Source organism: Pogona vitticeps, chromosome 1, assembly GCF_051106095.1.
Source record: "Pogona vitticeps strain Pit_001003342236 chromosome 1, PviZW2.1, whole genome shotgun sequence".
Lineage (NCBI taxonomy): Eukaryota > Metazoa > Chordata > Lepidosauria > Squamata > Agamidae > Pogona > Pogona vitticeps.
In genome coordinates this window covers 217,361,972-217,383,373 of record NC_135783.1, presented here as the reverse complement: position 1 = coordinate 217,383,373, position 21,402 = coordinate 217,361,972, and the positions used below count along the sequence as shown (strand labels likewise).

The window sequence follows — 21,402 nt, the reverse complement described above, 5'->3', positions numbered from 1 at the left end:
ACTATCCTGTCCTGCGTGCTCCAGACTTCGACCGGGAGTTCATCATCTACACCGATGCGTCTAACAGCGGGGTAGGAGCAGTTCTGTGCCAGGAGGATGAGAATGGTGACCAGCATCCAGTGTCCTACCTGAGTAGGAAACTTCAAAAAGGTGAGAGACATTTGGCAACCGTGGAGAAGGAGTGTTTGGCCATAGTCTACGCGATCCAGAAGGCCAAGCCTTACATCTGGGGAAGACATTTTGTTCTGTGTACTGACCATTCACCATTGCAATGGTTAAAGACAATGAAAACCCACAATAGCAAACTTATGAGGTGGGCTTTGAACTTACAGGACTATGACTTTGAAGTGAAGGTGGTCAGAGGGTCAGTGAACTGTGTTGCTGACGCCTTATCAAGAAGACCTGAAGAATGAAGACGGCGAAAGAACATGGACTATATGTGTATATAATGATGACAAAAGTAAAATGTACCTGTTTTCTGAATTTGGTTTGTATGAATAAAGGTAAATTGATGTAATGTATATGGTAAATGTTTAAATGCCTATTTGAAATGTTTAACTTGGAGTGTAAGTATATGTAAGTATAATATGGTATGTATAAATGTTGTTGTGTATTTTATGCAGGTTGTTTTTTTGGTGAAAAGCACTTTTAGCTTTCCCCCTACAAAACAACTTTTAAAGAGGGGAGGTGTTACATAACAGCACTGATGTTACCTGTCTGTCATGGGTTTGGAGGGAAAGTTCCATCCTATGGGGAGTGGAAGGCGGGACATCAGGAGGAGGGGCTGTACTGTATAAATATGTGATGCCTGTGTGGTGAAGAGTAGATGCTGAGACAGACTGTGAGACACTGGGTTGGGACGAAGCAGCAGCTGGGGAAGAAGAAGCTGTTGTGGGAGTCTGGGTGTCTGACAGGGTACTACTGTGTGTCAGAGTACCAACCTGATAAGTTCAGGTGTCTGTGGGTTAGCCAGAACTGATGGGTTCAGGGTCTGTGCTTTAAGTTAAAGGTTCTAGGTGAACCAAACTGTATGCTTGTGTGTGTGAGAATAAGCCACGTTACTTTATTTTATTCACCTGATTGTTTTATTTACCCTGTTTGTATTTAAAATAAACCTTATTCTTTTGTTGTTTAAAAATCCATCCCTGGTCTGTGTGACTTATTATAGGGAATGGTTGGTGGCAGCTTAGTAACTGTGTGATAGATCCCAGTAGGTCTGGGTTTGTCACAACAGCCAATCATGCAGCTGCTGGAGCTGTGAAAAGATGGGTCACATGGCAAAGGATTGTCTTTTCCTAAGAGATTGTTCTGCCAATAAATCAAAAGAACAAAGGGATCACAGAAAATATCGAGAGTCTGACTCTATCAGTTGAAAGGAAAGGCTGGAAAGAAAGTTAAACAGAATGCAGGCATGGCCCATAATTGTGAACAGAGATTAAATTGCTGGATCATTGACTCAGAGTGCACCAGTCATTGTAATAAAAAAGATTTCTTTACAAATCTAGATGAAAGAGTCAGTGGAAATATTCAAGTTGCTAATGTGACTCCATGAAAACTAAAGGAAAAGGGCCTGGCATTTTGCAATGTAAACTGACTGATGAAATAAGTGAGAATACTAGAAGTGTTGTATTGTTTGTTCCTGAGTTACAATGCTACATGTAAAGTGCATCAGTTTTGAATGATAAAGCTGTTGAAAATGGACATTATAGAGTAATGAAAAATTGTGAAATATATTTTCAAGCAAATAAATCTAATGGTGTCTATCAACTGAGTCTTTTAGATGAACACCAACAGATCAACATAGTGCAAGCCCAGAGAGAAAATGATAACAGTGTGGAGTTGTGGCGTGGTCGCTTCACACACACAGATCCAAAAGCAATTCTGGAGTTGCAAAACTAAACACTTGCTACAGGTATCAAGATAAATCCATATGATGCAACCAACACAGCCAGCTGCATAAGCTGTACCACAGAAAAGAGTGGTAGGCCCTCGTTCTACATATATACTATATGTTTGTGTTTTCCCATTTGCAAGAATGTGGTTTTCCAGAAAGCTCTGAAAATACAAAAATACTGGCAAAGACAGAGACAAAATTTGGGTTGAAGTATCTGGAAATGAGTGCAGTCGAGGTCAGGCCGCAATCTCTGCCCCTTACTTGGACATGAACAAGGTCTGGGGCCCCAATGCACATGTCTAACTTAAAGTCTATAAAACTACTCCACAAAACCGAAACCAATCCATGCATGCATAAGAGGAGGCGTGGACTGTTCCATTACAGTCCTTTGTAGAATTCAGACCTTATGCTGAATCTCTTGTCTCTATATTTGGATCCCATTTTTGGCACCGTGTAATGTGTTTCCTTCTACTGGGTTGTGGTATAAGATACTCAGTTTACAAGCCCTGATGATTTCTGTCCTCTGATTAGTATTCAGCATCCCGGCATCTTTTGAGGAACTCTTGCGTTCAGAGGCTAGAGACATCATCAGAAACATATCCAACAAGATAACAGCATTCAAATTATATAAAATGAACAAAACCATTAAAATGTTTACAACTTGTGCCCAAAGATCAAAGGTTGTGCCGGTATTCTTCAGGCATTTATTGAAGCAACTAACAAAACAGTTCAGTGTTTCTGAAACCTTGAATTTTTAAAACATTATATAGATGCTTTTTCAGAGCAAGCTTTCTTGAAATAGACTCTTGCTAGATTTCCACTTGCAAATACGTCAGGAATGCACAATCCAAGCTGGGGTCTAACCTTAATTATTATCCTTTCCTTTGTTAGTCTGTTTTACCGTTTCTAGCTAGAGCAACTTCGTGCCGATTATTGATAAAAGACACAAAGGACCAAAACTGTCACTGTTTTCCAGAATTTCCTTGAATTCTTTTGCATGTTTTATTTGGGAGAGTTTCATGATAAACATTCACTGATAGTAATAAAGAACTAGGAAGGATGTGGACATGACTTGCTTCTGTTTTCCTCCTTCCTTCTCTCTGTTTTCTTTTTCTTCCTAAGGAAGTTTCCCCTGAAATGTCTTTTGAAAATAGACATTTCTTCTTGCAGAGCTGATTACCAAGCTTAGCCTGTGTTTTTAAAAAAAGCCATATATGATGGAGTCTGGTCCATTAGGGAAGTGGAACACTGTCCCATGTCAGGCAAAGGCTTTTCTTGACTATCCCACTCCCACCTGCCTTCTTTACCAGGCAGAGGACCAGGAACCCCTACTGTGTCTCCCCCTGCTGAGTCCCCGGCCTCAAAGTCTGTGTCCATGTGCACATCTCTGTAAGAGAGAAAGTGTGGGAAGGAAATAGAAGCAAATATGAACATTTCTAATTTGGGGCAAGGTACACATTTCTGCCCAGCCTTTATCTATGTATGAATTCTTGTCTGTTCTCTCTCTGTGCGTATGATGCGCATGCATTTATGAATGCCCACCTTTGCCTTGGCTCTGTCCATAACCCCTGGCTCCACTTACTATTGGCACCCTTGCCTTCCACACAGCAGACGGCAGAAACACTGTAAACGTGCAACCAAGTTCTGTGTATGTTCGCTTTAGGAACAGTCAACCCACAGATGGCAATTAGAGGAGACTCTGGGCTTATAATTTTTGAACAACACTGTTATAAATTCAGTTCTTTAATTAAGAAATGAAACAGAGTATTGAGGTCAATGAGTACTGAGGTCAACAAATAACATATAATACAAAGATTATCAAACCAACAACCAAGCCAGATGCTGTCTTCAGATCCTTGAGGGAAACCACATGAAGGCATATATACCATGCCTCCACCTGTCTCATTGAAGCAAAATGATCCGTTTGTGGTTTCACAATACAAATGAACCATATCTTCTCTTGCTGTACATTTGCACCTACCCACGAAAAAGCAAGGCTTTTAAACGCCGCAAAAAGGGGGCAAAACTACTATGGGTGACCTTGGTCCTTCTTTCTGCCTTTGAATTTCCTTCCAACAATCAACTGATGGACAAAGGGCAGAGAAAGAGAAGGGCCATGGATTGAGTAGAAGAATGCCACTGGATAGCCCACATGGGTTTGGCATCCTTTGGCTGTGTGGACAGGTTGTTCCACCACATCCCACAAGAAGAAGAGTCAGGAGAGGAAGGGCTAGAAGCTGTTTAGAACTTGGGGATAACTACAGTCACAATAAGCAGCAACAAGGAGGAAGAGAGTTGTAATGAAACACAATAGAATAAGGAGAACTTTAGGGATCCTATCCTCACATTGGCCTTGTAAGAAAATAAGCAAACAGGAGTATTGGCTATTGGATACCACTTCTGGTTTCCATGACAATATCCTGTGTTGTTGTAAGATTTGCAGTTTGGCAAAATACTGAGCATCCACAGCTCTAGTGATGCAATGTAAGGCAGTGCACTCGTGCAGTGGTTCTCAAACAGGGGTCCCCAGATATTCTTGAACTGAAATTCCAAGAAGCCGCAACCACTTGCTGTGCTGGCCAGGATTTCCGGGAGTTGTGGTCGAAGAACATCTGGGGACCCCAGTTTGAGAACCACTGCACTAGAGCTTGCTAGCCAGTAATTCTGAGTTCCTCCCCAAACTGCAGATCCTGGAATCCCGCAGGATGTGGCCGTGACATTTAAAATGGTGTCAACCTGCAATAATTGTGTGATACAGATGCTGTCCTGGGATCCTGGTTTGCTGATAATGCAAAGCTTTTGCCCGTTCTTGGCAATTCTGATTTATGACAACCCTTTTCCAGATTGGGAATACTTGGAAGTGATTTGCCATTCCTTTCTTCTGGGCCTGTCCTGGGACTGTGAGGTTTGCCCAAGACCGCACAGGCTGACTCTTCTGGAACGCACAATGAGGAATCAAATTCCAAACCTCTGGCTCCACAGCCAGATACTTAATTCTCTGAGCTATCCTGCCGATCCAGTTCCTCACTGCTTGTAGCCATTCTCATTTTCAAGAGGAGTCAGGCAGGAGCGATCAAGCAGCCAGACATGCGCTTCCTGGCTCATTACCAATAATCCTGAACTCTCAGCGATTCTGGCCTGCAGCTTTGTGTGAATGTGGCCAGTTTGTCATGATCAGCTCAACCAAGTTTGTTAAGAGATGTTACATCGGAGCTGGCAGGCAGATCCAGAGCTCCACAAGTTAACATAGCTGAGTGTGAATTGTATTTCAGAGTGTTTGCCTGTTAGTCCATGCTAATTACATGTATACTTCAGAGTAAATAAAGACAAATTGTTGCACTTGTTCAACCCAGGGAGAAAATTACAGTTTGTTTTGTAGAACTGAAAGCAGCATGTTTCTAAATGGCTGCTGGCCATGAAATAAGTAGAATGCATCAGAAGTGAAAATGAGCTGACTGCAGACTTGGCATCAGCTGCGAAACTACCCTGTAGCATTACTAATTTCCTGAAGAAAAGAATGCTTGAAGAGAACTTGCCATATGTGGAGTTTGCTATTCCAGAAGTGGTCAGAATTGGAACAGAAGTCCTCAGAAAACAAGTCTGATATCAGCCACAGTGGTTGGGGCCAAGAGCTCTCATTTTCTCGTATACTTTTTTTTTTGGCACAATCTTATATTTAGATTCAGATCTGCATGGATTTTCTATAATCACAGAGATAATGGTAACATGCACTGACTGACAATATGTGCTTAAATATTGATGAGCAGTATTTTAAGAGAAGCCACCCTTCAGGGAAAGAACATCTAACATCTTCCTGCTGATGCAGTGTTAATGGATGTGTTTTAAACACAGCTTTAAAATGTTTCACTGCGCCCGAAGACCCCCCAAAGATTTTAGGCAACAAACACAGTTCTAGATTCCTCCAACACACATTTTTACACACACACACACACACACACACACACACACACACACACACACACATTCATGTGCACACACGCACACCCGTTTCGCTGTCTCCTGGCGTCAAACGTCTGACTCTCAGACTCCTTTAAGTGCAGCAGGGTCAATGGTCTAACTGGCGAGTGGTATTTAGCCACCATCTCAGACATTTTAATGTATCTATTGGATTTTCTTTTTATTAGCCTTAGCTAAAATATACAGTAATCTCTCTAGATCAAATTAAACATCCTGTTTCCAAACTCCTTTGGCTGAAATTCGGGTGGGCTGAGGGGAGGCTGATCTAATCTGAGGAATATAGGCTGTTTTTTTTTTCCCCTGGACCTTCCTGTTATCCAAATGAATTCAAACAAAATCACAACAAAACATATGCAGTCAGGAATTTTTGGCAACAAGGGAATGTCAGAATTAATGCAGAATTTGGGAACAGAGACTGATTGATGTTGTAATGACTCTAGGTTCACATTTTTTAAATCCACCTTTCCTCCAAATGGGCCCAAAGTGACATCTATGACTTTTGCCCCAATATATCTTAATAATTATGTGTCCTGAAGTCAATTCTGACATGTGGCAAACCTTTCCAGAATTTGCTAGGTATAGAATACTCAGAAGTATTTTATCAGTCCCATCTTCTGGGGAAGCTCTGGGACTATGCAGCTTGCCCAAGGCTACATGAGCAGGCTGTTCGCCCAGGCTGAAAGTGTGGGTGGGGAATCAAACTCCAAAACAGAGATCTAATTCTCGGAGCTATTTAGCCAGATACCCAAAACCCATTTAAACTTGGGTTCATGTTTGACTGAGGGTACTCCACCCAACTCCAGACACACACAATAGGAATATTCGGATTTGACAACAACATCTTTATTTAACAAGACTGGTGGTTGTTCCACCACCACCTTAATGGGTTCATTTTCCATCATCAACCAATGGGACTCCAACAGTCCATCTCTGGCAACAGTGAACATAGTCTCTCCAAATGTTGGGGAGTTCCACCAAACCTTTCCTTGTCCGTGGGTGAATGAGGGAGTTGGATGTCATGCTGCGCACAGACTGCCACAGCTGGGATAGTGTGCCCAGTCCCCTTCTGTCATTTCCTCCTTTGTAGGTCTCACCCCTTCCATCTCTTCAGTCCTCACAGGATCCCCCGTCTTCTTTTCCATTAACCCCAGCCATCCTCTCTGAGACACTCTTCCCAAGGCTTGTATCTCCTGCATGCCCAACTTCCTCTGTTCCTATAATTCTTTCTTTCCCCCCACCACCCCCATCCAGTAGAAAGGCTTACATCAAGGTTGGCTCCGTCTCTGTCTCTTGGCTTCTTCCCTACAAATCATCAATTTAACCAACTCCCCAGTCAAGAAGTCTTCTTTCTCTATCAACTCCCAGCCTTCTGGTAAATGGGGCTATAGGGGTTTCTTCTGTTCTTTTTGGCTCTGCCCTCGTCTCTTCCTTTCTCCTTTCTTCCTTCTCTCGGACTCCTCCCTTTGCCCTTGTTCCTTCTCCTTTTATTTCCTCCCACTCATCGAGTCCTCCTTTCTCTCCCCCATTTCCCTTCCCACTCTTTCTTCTAGCTGGGGACAAGCCACCCCCATTGGTAGGTCCATTCCCAGATTTTCCTTTCCCTCTGGGCTGTGAGCTGTCATTGGTGGCTTGTTTCTCAGGCTTTCTGAAGGGGGTGCACAATTCTTTCTTCAGTGTCATGATTCTTTTATTGTATTGTATTTTATGATTAAATTTAATATACATTTTACAACAACGTTGCATTCATCTTTTAAATGACCCCTCATCCCTTCCAGAAATACGTATATTCTTGCCCTGACTTTTGCCCTTTTCCTTTATTCAATTCAGCATTTATAAAGTCATCGCATATCTCATTAAATTTATTGATTTTTATCACTTCTTTTAAAAACTTAATTTCAAATGTCAGTTTATTGTTAATCGTGATATTCCGAATTTCATTGTACCATTCATGCAGTTGAAAACCCCAATTCTTCTTCCAGGTATTTGCTATAAGTAACTGAGCAGCTATTGTCATATTTATAATCATTTCTCTCTCTTTTGAGTTATTTATATCATGATCATCTATTAACAATAATAATGCTATTCTTGATGATGCTTCAATGTTGATTTCAAATATATTATTTTATTTCTTTAACAACTTCTCTCCAAACCCTTTGCATTACTTCGTGTTTCCACCATAAATGCAGATATGTACCCAATTCTTATTACTTCTCCAACACATCTTGGAATATTTAGAATCTATTTTATTTAGCTTTATTAGTGTTAGGTACCACCTCCACATTGTTTTATAACCATTTTCTTTTATTCTGACTGACATGTTTTTAAAAACCCTTTTGTCCTATACATGTTTCCATTCTTCTTTAACTATTTTTCCTAAATATGCCTCCCAAATTATGCCAGGATTCTAGTCTTTATTGAGGAGCTCATAGTCTTGTACCTCTCCACCTCTGGAGGAAGAGGATACAGCATGCTCACAAGGAGGCTGGTCCCTGTGGCTCCTTCCTCACAACAACATCTTTCTTCTGGTGGTGGAGTAGGGCACTTTGCTCAAGGCCACACTGCTGGCAAGGCACGTAATTTTACCAGCCACACATGCTCCAGGTTGTGCCTCTCCCAGGAAATGTAGGTGGGAGTGTTCAAATTCCTGGCCCTGGAATATGCAGCCAAATGCTCCAGTTCACTAAGTTATATCAGCTCCACTGAGTCTGTTGGTGTTAATTGTTTGCTCATTGTTGATCTGTTCAGTTAGTTGCTAAGTATGTGTGCAGTAAAGAAAGCAGCATGTACAAGTCTGTAACTTCAAGTAACTGTAAGTAGTGTTTTTTTTTCCTCCTGCAAATGTCTCAGAGTAAGTGACTGAGACTGAACGAGAAAGAGGTGGACTCTTGGGAATTTGTAGCTTTTCTTTTCTGTGAGTCTTTGTACTTCTACCATGTAGCTAAAAGGAATTTTGCCAGAAATTCAAACTCTGCATTATTCTGGAGGGCTGTAGTAGGACTGTGTTGACAGTATGGTCTAGTGAGTACATTCATTTCACTCAGTATATATGACAGCATCCTTATAATTAAAGTGTTACAGAGAATGTCCATGATATGTTGAGTGTCAACGTTCACAAATGAATATGCTAACAGTTACATATATGTAGCTGACTGTCTTCCATCACCAATGCATATCTGAATTTCCTAGTAATCAACTCAGCATTCACCAAAAAGGAGTGGGTAATAGCTGGGGTTTTCCACATTTAGACATGAATGTCAATAGTCAACAACATTTTGGAATATGTGAAGTAAATGACTCAAGCATAATTGAAAACGCAACCAAATTTTATTTTTCTGCACCTCTGGAAATGTAGGCTATATTGTACTTCCATACATGTTTGCGTGTGCCTGTTATTCTTCCATGTAACTCTCACCCCCACCCGACATCTCTAGTGTAAGTGATTGTGGGGGGGGGGGAACATACTCTGTTTGGGGTGTGGGGAATTTCTGTTCTGCAATCTTGAGAACATAAGTGGAAAACCCTTAGCCTTTTGGAATTACGCAGCTTGCAAGTCCCACAATCTCTTATCCCTGGCTGGGGAAGCTAGGGCAAATGGGAGTTGTTGGCCATAGCATCTGGAGGGCCAAATGTTTTCCTCCAACTGGCTGTAAAAAGTTAGAATCAGGATGAACCAAATGCATGGCCTTGGATACTGGGTCTGAAAGATTCTCATGATGAGCAGTATAGGTCAAATGAATCAATTTTCTTCCTGTCAGCTTTCTTTACTGTCCAGCTTTCATATCCATACATAATTATTCGATATATGATACTGTGGATGATCCTGGTCTTGGTCTTCAGTGACACATCCTAATACTTGATGATCTTTTCTAATTCCTTCATTGCTGCCTTTCAAGTCTCAGTCTTCTTCTGATTTCTTGGCTGCAGTCTCCATTTGGACTAATGACTGAACCAAGATATGCAAAATCTGTAACTTCATTTAATTTCTTCATTGCCAACACTAAAGTTGTGTAGTTCTTCTGCAGTCATGTAAACTTCACTTTCTCTCATTTCACAAAGTGTTGGGCTTAGAGCTTCCTTTGAATTTTGGCTGCCAGGGACTCAGGTATGATGTGTGCCAAGAAGTATGTGGTACAAACACTTCTAATCTCACCTTCATTAGTTAATCCTATTTTAATTTTAGCTATTCATCCCATGGACGGATAGAATAAAGAATGCACAGGAAAACAAAAAAAAAAAGATGATTATTAAGAAACATAAGTTTTCATATCTTGGACATATCTTGGACATATTATAACTCATGGCAAATATAATAAACTGCAATATCTCATTGAAGAGAAGATCAAGGGTAAATATGGAAGAGGCAGAAGAAGGATTTATTGGATGAAATACATCAAAAACCTTAGTAAAGGACTACTACCGGTAATCCACACAGCAAGGGATAGGTGATATACCATAATGATGGCAGCTAACTCAGCCACTGAGACAGCATCCAGAAGGAGAGGGAGAAAACAAGAAACAAAAATTAATTGAACAAAGGGGGAAAAAACAAAAGACAGAACAAAAAAGAATAAATGCAATAACGTTAGTACTCAGTATAAACCACCATTATAAAATTACAATGTAGCTGTAATCATCACTACATCATCTCAAATTATGCCTATAAGTCAGTGTAGGCCTTCCAGGTCTCCTAGACAATGTCCTTATGAAATGGATTTCTGTATGATACTTGTTCAAACATAGCTAGTGGTAAAAGATCCTCCAACCATTGTGTAAGTTGATGGTGGATGTTTATCCTTCCAAGCTCAGAGGATTTGTCTCTTAGCCACCATAAGACTTATAAAATCCAGTTTTGTTGTCCATTTGTTAGACAGGAACATAACTTAAGAGAACATGAATGTCTACAAGTACCAAATATTTGCCCAGTACTATATGAGGTAAAGGTAAAAGTTTCCCTTGACATTTAGTCCAGTTGCGTCTGACTCTAAGGCACGGTGCTCATCCCTGTTTCCAAGCCATAGAGCCAGCGTTTGTCCAAAGACAATGAGAATGAGATGTTGCAAACTGACTTAAAAGAGACTTCACTGTCTTTTCCAAGTTTTCTTCCTTCATTTCTTATGTGAAGCAAATGCTATAATCCAAATCAAATATATGCTTTATATGCCTCCCATTCAATAACACATGAAGATGCTGTACCTTCATTCATTAGAAAATATTATTGAAATTCACTTCCCATCTGTTTCTTAAAATCCTCATAATTCAAAAGCCCAACATTTAGATGCCAGGAGCCAGCGTTTTTTGCCATATCAGTTAGCTGCATGGTGAGGGCTACAGAAGCATGGTCTGAAATTTCTGTTGTGTTTACCTGGCATGTTATCATATAGAAGACGATACCAAGAAATAAACAAAGCGAAAACAGTTTTGACGCACTGATAAGAGAAATATATAATCTCGTTCTGTAAGATGTAGTACATGCCATACATCAATCAAGCCCAGTTCAATCATACAGTATATCCTTTTAGTACTAACCTCAGTAAGGACTGAGTTCTATAAGGAAGTGTATGCCTATCTAGCATCAGATCAAGAATTTCATTAAAAATCTCCCCCAATTATCACGTGATCATATGTTATACAGTATCTGTAAAATGGCCCATATATTCATGAAACATTATGAGGTAGACCAAATTTTGACCATAAATATTCACAACTCCTAGGATTTGTTGAATTTTTGTAAAATTCCTTTTGCTATACAGTTGGCGTAGAGATCCATAAAAGAGAATAGCTACAATTTTCCCAGGGTCCACCTCTTTCTCATTAACTGGCACTTAAAGTCCTAGTAACTCACTCTGAGACATTTGTACTAGAAAGAATGAAAAACATTTGTTACTTACCGTTGCTTGAAATTACAGACTTGTGTACACTGCTTTCATTACCGCACACATAGCCAGCAACTGACTGAACTGATCAACAGCAGAAAACTGCCATCAACCGAGGAAAAAGAGGAGAAAACATTCAGCAGGGAGATTCGGCTCTCTTTCAGTTCAATAGCTGGAAGCAAACATTGGTTAGTGCTGGATAGATATAAGTCACTTCAACCCAGAAAAATCCTTCCCAGTCACACAAGCTACAGACAGCATGTGAGGTTGCAAATAAAACTCCAACAAGATTGCACCCTGTGTTCTTCAAAAAAAAGAAGAAAGAAATAAAGAAAAAAGAAAATGGAACATATATCTAATAAATGGCATCATTCCCATTCATCTCAGTGGCAGAGTTTCCTTGTAGATAGTGATAGACAACCAGGGCACAACCACATTGTGATTTCAGGAAGTCTTTTAATAGATTTCAGAATCCTGTAATATCCACTCATGGTTATTGTTATGTGCAGTCAAGTCGGACATGACTTATAGCGGCCCTAATAGGGTTTTCAAGGTAAGTGAGGTATTTAAGGAGTGTGTTTACTGCTACCACCCTAGTGAGTTGCCATGGCAGAGCTGGGGGATCCAAACAAGGTCTCCTGAATCCTAGTTCATTACTCTAGCAATCTGTTGGTTTCTATTCTGCATCACAAAGGAAAACCAGCCAAGTCTCAACAGTACACATGCTTATGAGAAAATGTTTCTTTAATAGTTGCCTAGAAGAGATTTCACCAAACATATCATTTAATACAAGTTAGGGGTTCCCCAGCGTGGCTTGGGGGGAGGGAGGGGGGACGGGACGGAGATGGCGGCTGCCACAGTGGTAAGGAGAGGGGCTTCGGGCTTGCCCCAGCATAGCTTCTTGGCTGGAGTACTGCAGCTGCGTCAAGGGTGTGCTGGTCTCGCCATTGACGATACGGTTAATGGGCTGAGCGAGGAGCAGCAGCAGCTTAGAAGAACTATGGGAAAATTCTGCCAAGAGCATTTGGCTCCAAAAGCCCAAGAAATCGATCAACAGAATGAATTCAAAGAGATGTGGGATTTCTGGAAGAAGCTTGGGGATCTAGGGGTTCTGGAAATAACTGCTCCAGCTGAATATGGTGGGTCAGCGATGGGTTATCTGGACCATGTCTTAGTGATGGAAGAAATATTTTGGGCTTCAGCAGCTGTTGGATTGAGCTATGGTGCCCACTCTAATTTTTCTATCAATCAGCTAGTGAGAAATGGCAGTGAAGCAGAGAAAGAGAAATATCTGCCAAAGCTGATCAGTGGAGAGCATATTGGAGCCCTGGCAATGAGTGAAGCCAATGCTGGTTCTGATGTTGTTTCCATGAAGCTAAGGGCGGACAGAAAAGGGGATTATTTTGTTTTGAATGGGAGCAAGTTTTGGATTACCAATGGGCCAGATGCGGACGTTCTGATCGTTTTTATGCCAGAAGAGATTCAAATGCTGTTCCAGCTTCTCAGGGTATAACAGCATTTATTGTGGCAACTATGCCTGGTTTCAGCACTGCACAAAAACTTGATCAACTGGGAATGGGAGGGTCAAATACTTGTGAGTTAATATTTGAAGATTGTAAGGTTCCTGCTGAGAATGTTTTGGGACACCTCAGTAAAAGAGTGTATGTGTTGATAAGTGGCTTGGCTCTGGAAAGACTCGTATTGTCAGGTGGACCCCCGGGGATCATGCAGGCAGTTGTAGATCATACTGTCCCATATTTGCACGTGAGAGAAGCTTTTGGGCAGAAAATTGGCAATTTCCAACTCACGCAAGGTAAAATGGCTGACAAGTATACACAGCTGATGGCATGTCGACAGTATATATACAATGTGGCAAGAGCCTGTGATCAAAGACACTTTAATTCAAAGGACTGTGCAGGAGTGATTCTCTTCTCTGCAGAATGTGCTGCTCAAGTTGCTTTGGATGGAATCCAGTGTTTGGGTGGAAATGGCTACATCAATGACTAACCTATGGGTCGTTTTCTGCGTGATGCCAAATTGTATGAAATCGGAGCAGGAACCAGCGAAGTACGGAGAATTATACAAGTAAGGGCACAATTGCACTATGAAAACGAATTGGGGTTTTGAAATGGGGTATTTTAAATCAATTTAAAATCACACAGTAGTCATGTGGTTTGGGGGCTGGGGTACACAGCCCATTGAGACTAGTTTTAATTCACTGCATTTGCAGATATGTTGCCAGCCACCCTCTCTCTACCCATTTTCCTCAGGTGTATGTGTGTGTATGAGAGCATACTCAGCAGTTTTCACCAAAGCAGGCGGGTGGCATCATGTTGGAAGAAGCGGGCAAGGCGGGAACTCCCCCGGGACTCTCACAATAAATCTTCCTCCTCCTCCTGCTTCCCCGGTTTCCTTCTGCTGCTATGTTTTTCGTTGTTTTTTAATAATTTATTTTGTATGCATTTCAAAGTGGGACAGCGGTAGATCCTAAAGAAACGGCAAGGTATGATAAACCACCAATGAGGCAGTTGTCAGCAGTTTCCAGTGCTTAAGTGATGCAGTGATAAAATAGAAACGGGGGGGGGGGGACTGAGAGTTCGGATTGCAAGATATCCTGCCATCCAAAACCTGAGTTCCTGAGATACAATACTCGACAAACACCCCACCACCACCAGACACAATTTACTCCAACAAAGGTGTTCACATATGCCAGAACAATTCAAAATAAATCATGTTCATAATTGAGATAAAATAAACAGCTTCCCCAAGGCTGTTCAAAATAACTCGCTTTCCTGTCTTGGTTTAAAATGTGTGTTTAGCTGTACTTCATGTAAATGGATACAGTATTTTTAAATCAACTTCAGGCATGCTGAACTCAACACCAACCAAGACAATTTTTTAGACAGATAACTGCACAGTAACACCTGCTGAAATGTCCTATTCCATACAACAATGCAAGGTACAAGAACTTCATCTTCTTTTTCATCTGCTCGTCCACAAAGCACTCTGTACAACTGCCTCACATTCCGAAATGGAAAGGAAACTGATTGTATCACTTCCTTCCTAGGCATCCTTGTTTACATTACATGCCCTCAAAGTTGCTATTTCAACCCTGGCAGCAAGTTCTGGTTCTTTCAAATGAAAAGGGGCCATCTTGTCTGGCTCTGCCTCTCTTTCCTTTGCTCAGGATAAGAGTGTGTAAGAATGAGTGTGTACCAATCACTCACACTTTCTCCTCCTTCATACACAGAGATGTAGGGCAGAAATGAGGAAACCTCTTTTTTTTGCACTACAACTCTCAAAATACCTCAGTCAACACAGCCAGCTGACTGCTGTAATCTGAGAGTTGTTGTCTGAAAACAGAGTTTTCCCAGTGTCCTTGGCCTCAAGGTGTTTTTTTCTCTTCTTGGTAAAGGGAATCACTGCCTAAAATGTTTAGAGAGTTCATGACAAAGAAGAGCATCCTTAATTTCTTCATTTGTCACACAGCTGAGGCAATGGGCATTCAGAAATGTTTGAGTTTCCCAATCTACTTTAATAAAACAATCAAAAAAGTTTATCTGAGGGGAGATAAACTCCAATATTCAGGACAACACAAAAAAAGGGGGGGGGCACATCAAACCAGTGGAAGATCTGTTGTTCTCTTGAGGAGTTTAAACACTGACTTCAGCATTCGGCGTGCCAGATGTCAATAAGTCTGAGCATCCTCCTTGACTGACGGAGAATCAAAGGGGGGAAAATGGGACAGAAAAGCCGGGCATCTGGCAAGTTGATTCACCAGATTCAGTACAAATGTAAGAACTACATCCAGCTGACGGAAAGCTGGGTCATGCTCCAGTGATACCTTAGTATGACACAGGAGTTTATTTATCACTGAAACTCCTCTTATAGATTTCTGTGCTCCGCTTTTGATGAAGCACTTTGGATCAGGTGGCTTCAGGGGCCAGAGGTGTCTGCAGCTCCCTTCCTGCATGTCTCATCTTTAATCGATGACTAAGGAAAAAGCGTCCCTGGCCACACACTCAGCGGTATTTACCAGCCTCGTAGTTTACACACATATGGCACAAGACAGATGGACCCTTTCCTCCAGTGTTTTCAGCAATGGCGTCTCATCAGAGACGAGATTAAAAGCAGCCTCAAATCTTTAAACAGGGATTCATGGTATTTGCGGTGAACAAGTCAGCAATTTCTGGAGGCTGGGATTAGCTCTCCCGCCACCACGTCCCCTGGTGGGAGGGGGAAGATATTTGAAGCAAGCAGTGCGGCAGCAGAGGAGCAGTGGCTAACAGCTACTTTGGCCACATTTGGGTGGAGAGATAGAAGAAATCTGTAAGGCAGCGAAGAAGCAAGAATGGGGATTTTGAACACATAACAAAATATTGGTCTTTGGGAGCATCAGAACATTTTAAAAAAATTAATCGTGTTTTTAACAAATGTCAAGTCTGTGTTCTTATGTGGCAGTAAAGAAAGCTGACAGGAAAAAAGCATTTGTTTGAAATATTGTGCTGGTGGAGAGCTCTATAGATACCCTGGAATGCTATAAAGACAAACAGGGGTCCTAGAGCAAATCAAGACAGAACTATCTCTGGAGGCAAAAATATTGAAACTGAGGCTGTCCTACCTTGAGCACATCATGAGAAGGTAGGATTCTCTGGAAAGGACCATAATACTGAGAAAGGTGGGAGGCAACAGGAAAAGAGGAGGACCAAATATGAGATGGACTGATTCTCTGAAAGTACCCACAGGCTTGAGTCTACAAGAGCTGATCAGGACTGCTGAGGACAGGACATTTTTGAGAGTGTTCATTCAGAGGGTCACCATGAGTACAAGATGACTTGACAGCACATAGCAACAACAACCCCACTTCCTAGATCCCTGCCAATTGAATCTCTTCACCATTGAGCAGGACACCTTGGCCAAAGCCTGGAACCATTACTCTTTTAGGACTACAAGTCCCAGAATCACTTAGCATGGTGGCCATACTGGCTGGGAGATCCTGGGAGTTGTAGTCCATACAAGTACGGTAAGTTTTTCAAATTATGCTCCTCCCTGTAGCCTGCATGCATTACAGCTGGATCAAAATGCTCTGGTTCCCCTTGCATACTTCCCCCCCCCATGTGTCTGAAGAGCAGCTGTCTTGTAATAAGTGTTAACAGACCATTATGAAATGAATCGCTCCACCAATGTTTTGTACAAGTCAGGTCTGCCAAATTTTCCCATCAAAAATGCTATCAGACCAAATTCTAGAGGGCCCCTCAACCTTCAGGAACAGTTTTGTCAAGGGGAAATGCCCCCCTACACAAATAGGGAGAAATGGAGCAAGAAACCCTCCCCATACATAAATAGAATTGTGCTCATGTGGAACCTAAGCAATGTTTTGAAAAGGTAACCTGTTATGTTGAAGATAGAAAAGTTACAAGTACTCCTATCTTCACTTATGAAACGGAAGAGGACAGAGAAACCTCCCGCTGAGATGAAATAAACCCTGTGCATCTTGTACTACAGATAAAGGTGATTTGATTCCATGGCACCCCATAACATGTCAGAGGGCAAGCCAGCTTCACATTTTGTGCTCTATACCACTGGTTCTTAACTTTGGGTTACTCAGGAGTTTTGGACTGCAACTCCCAGAAGCCTTCACCACCAGCTGTCCTGACTGAGGTTTCTGGGAGTTGCAGTTCAAAAGCATCCGAGTAACAAAGGTTAAGAACCACTGCTCTATACCTTCACACACAATTCAATTTACTTTTACCCTGTCTGTTTGCTACAGACAACAGAACAGTGGCCAGTGGGAAAGGTTTAGGCGCCCTTTTAACAGCAGAGGCAGATGCTACAGCTTCTAAGTGATCCATCATTAGAAGCAGAAAATCCTTAAGGGCTGATTAGGTGTGAGTGTCACCACAGAGGCTTCTCTCACCATTCAGGAGCTTGCTTTGTCTTATGACTGGTCTCCAAGATTCCTTTGAACTTTCCTTTCTCAGACATAAAAGCCTTCAGTGTTTGCCATCCTTGTGTCACTCGTAACATTGCGCAGTTCCAGGTGACGATGGTTCCTTCTGTCCCCAGTGATGCTCCTCCAAGATTTGGGTTCATGTTGGCACTCTACTTGTGCTGGAGTGCAAAGTTCATATAATGTCACCTGTTCCTTCACCAGCCACAGTAACACAGTACTAAGAACAAGAGGAGAAAGGAGGTCACATAAGTTTTAAGCCTGGCAAGCCAGACCTAGAATTAGATTACTGGGGAAATGGAGTAGAATTCAAAATTTTAGCTGCTATCACTATACAAATATATTTCCTTTATTCATTGTCAACCTGTATTGTAATGAGAACTCCACTGACCAGCATAAATGTAAAGGGTAGATGTAGTTGCCAATTCATTTGGAGACTAATTTAAGAATGAAAAAATATCTATGTTGGACGAGACAAAAGACCTGTGCAAAAGATTCTGTAACCCAGTGCCCAACCCCATGCTTGGGGCAGAGACCTTTCCTTGTTAGAGTGCACACTGATGTCAAACAAGTATCATCATCAGAATTGTGACAATTACATTTCATACAAGATATCACTCTAATTTATTTTCCTCCCCGCCAGATGCTACTGACGTGTCCATGAATTTTTATCCAACCCATCCTTCTCTACATTAATTTTGTCAACCTAAGTTGGAGAACTTGTCAATGGTAATTGACAGCTTCCATCTCAGTAACAACACCCTAGTAAATTTGAGGTTCCAGCTCTCATTTTTCAGCCTTTACATACAGCCTGCTGTTCTATAAGTGATAAAGCAGTATTTGGAATCCTTGCATGTTGTGGAGGAACACACGCACACTAATCCTGCTTAGACGATTTATAGTCTAATATTCTCCTAATAGGATTAGGTGGACAAGGAACTGAAAACATAGGATGTTTACAATTATGGGCACCTGGAAAGCAATGATGCAACTTCCTTGCTGTTCTGCTCCATCAAAGAAGTATCCTCAACCCCCACACACATTCTCTTCCTTGCAGCTCCCATATGCTTCCCAAGTTGGCTCCAGGGAGTTAGGGGAGGCTGCAGAGAATATTTAGGGGTGTGCAGAAGGCTGCAGGGAAAGAAAGGGGAAGGGAAACTCATTGAGCAAGCAGACATCCACTCCCATAATGTTCAGTTTAGCCTTGTATTATTTGAGTACAACTTTCGTCAGGAAGTGAATCACGAATAGAGTCATTCCACCAGTGATTAAAATATATTCTGTTTGTGCACCCAGTTCACGATCACACACCCCTCCAGAATTTAAAGTTATGATTTTGGACTACAGCTCCCAGATGCCCCCAGATAGCATGGCCGATAGCGTTGACTGCTGGGGGGAATATTGGCTACGAAGTCAGGAAAACTAATTTTATACCAAATTCTGCTTCAATCACACAGAGAGTTCAGACTAGGGGCTATTGCTGCAGAAGCTATTTCTTCTGGACCATGAACAGACCTCTCATGTCTGTGGGGAGGCAGATGGCATGTTTTTCAAAAGTTCCTTCTATGATAACAGAAATATCATGTGAACAAATCAGCTAAAAATGTTGCCCTGCTTACTAGGAAACTTTCAACCAGGATTGAGCTTAGTGGTGCAGTGGTTAAACTGCAGTACTGCAGCCAAAACTCTGCTCACAACCCAGGTTAAATCCCAGGTAGCCAGCTCAGGGTTCACTCAGTCCTTCTGTGGTTGGTAAATTGAGGACCCAGCTTGCTCTGTTAATTGTATATAGCATGCACAATTAACTTGGAAAATGCCCAGAGTGTGTTTTAAGTGCTATAGGGTAGTACGTAAGCAGAATGCTTTGCTTAAAAAACAAAAATGGCTTTCCTTTAAATATCTGATATACTGTATTTCTTATGTATGCCCTATCACAGCCCACCCCTGTCCTTTAGAGTAAAAATGGCATGGCCAAATCTCAGGTCAGGTCTGACCAGATGGACAGTTTCTGGCTACCAGAGCAACTTTCTTTCAATTGTGTCAGAGCATAATTCAGCAGCGCAAAAAAAAATGGTTTGAAGCACAACATCAAAAAAACTAAGATCATGGCCACTGGTCCCATCACCTCCTGGCAAATAGAAGGGGAAAATATGGAGGCAGTGACAGATTTTACTTTCTTGGGCTCCATGATCACTGCAGATGGTGACAGCAGCCACGAAATTAAAAGACGCCTGCTCTTGGGAGGAAAGCGATGACAAACCTTGAGAGCATCCTAAAAAGCAGAGACATCACCTTGCCGACAAAGGTCCGCATAGTCCAAGCTATGGTTTTTCCAGTAGTGATGTATGGAAGTGAGAGTTGGACCATAAAGAAAGCTGGCTGCCGAAGAATTGATGCTTTTGAATTGTGGTGCTGGAGAAGGCTCTTGAGAGTCCCCTGGACTGCAAGATCAAATCTATCCATTCTGAAGGAAATCAATCCTGAGTGCTCCCTGGAAGGACAGATCCTAAAGCTGAGGCTTCAATACTTTGGTCATCTCATGAGAAGAGAAATCTACCTGGAAAAGACCCTGATGTTGGGAAAGTGTGAAGGCAAGAGAAGGGGACGACAGAGGATGAGATGGCTGAACAGTGTCATCGAAGCGACCAACATGACTTTGACCAAACTCTGGGAGGCAGTGGAAGACAGGAGGGCCTGGCGTGCTCTGGTCCATGGGGTCATGAAGAGTCAGACACAATTTAACGACTAAACAACAAATAATTCAGCAGGACCAGCCTTTTGCTCTGTCACCACCACATTACCCTTGAAGACATCCCACAATGGATCAGAAGCACCATGTCTCATACTAGTTGTGCCTAGCTGGTGATCTAAGAACCATTACTGATGAGACAGCAGATGTTGGTGGACCTCAAGCACTCATCTTCTATCCGGGAATGTGAGTGCAATATAAAGGGAGCAGGTATAGGGAAATTACGTTTGTTAGATTACAATACCCAAAATCCAGAGAATATGCTTAAAAAAAGAAGGGGGGGTTCAAGAAATGTAACATACCCCATCTTTGAGGAGGAGGATGCTCTTGAACCAAAAAAAAAAAAAGATTTTTACCATTCACAGGCAGCCCTGATAGGCATTTCAGAGAAACAGTAGGGCTGCTGTAAAAAACCTTAAAACCTACCTGCCTAGTCAGAGAAAAAGAAACATCTCATCACTAAGGTAATCTACACTGGGCAATTGCCTGGGGGGGGAATCACCAGCTGATTAAGAGAAAAAAGGACTGCCTTGATAACACAACTGCATCTAGCAGTCCAACAGTTTATAATCAATGGTAGCAGTTGGTTTGAGAAGCAGGGAGAGATTTGGCAGCAAAAGGCTTTCAGGTACAAACATTACAGGCTCCTCAGGGAATAATTTCAGGAGGGAACTGGGAAACTGGGCACTGATTGCCACTGATTACCTTAGAGCTCCCCAGGTTACTTCAAGCTCCGACAACAGCATCATCAACGAAAATGTGATATTCTGTGAATTTTTCAGCTTTTTTAAAAATGTGATTGAATATGGTCCATGTTTAAGTCATAGCTCAACCTTGCAATCTATTGGCAGCAATTTCAAATATTATTATTATTATTATTATTATTATTATTTATTTATTTATTTATTTATTTAATTTATACCCCGCCTATCTGGTCAGTGAGGACCACTCTAAGACT

The 21,402-nt window shown here is 41.7% G+C and overlaps 1 long non-coding RNA gene and 1 pseudogene across 2 annotated transcripts; one reads left to right on the top strand and one right to left on the bottom strand.

Annotated features, from left to right (window-relative positions):
- Positions 1-9,463: 9,463 nt before the first annotated feature.
- On the bottom strand, positions 9,464-19,403 carry LOC140702736 (uncharacterized). Its single transcript, XR_012081988.2, has 3 exons — positions 17,663-19,403; positions 11,761-11,847; positions 9,464-10,349 (listed from the first exon to the last, which is right to left on the bottom strand). It is a non-coding gene; the product is annotated as an uncharacterized LOC140702736 (long non-coding RNA).
- On the top strand, positions 11,813-14,314 carry LOC110074940 (isovaleryl-CoA dehydrogenase, mitochondrial pseudogene; annotated as a pseudogene). The gene has a single exon (XR_013537011.1). The product of XR_013537011.1 is annotated as an isovaleryl-CoA dehydrogenase, mitochondrial pseudogene (transcript).
- Positions 19,404-21,402: the final 1,999 nt, after the last annotated feature.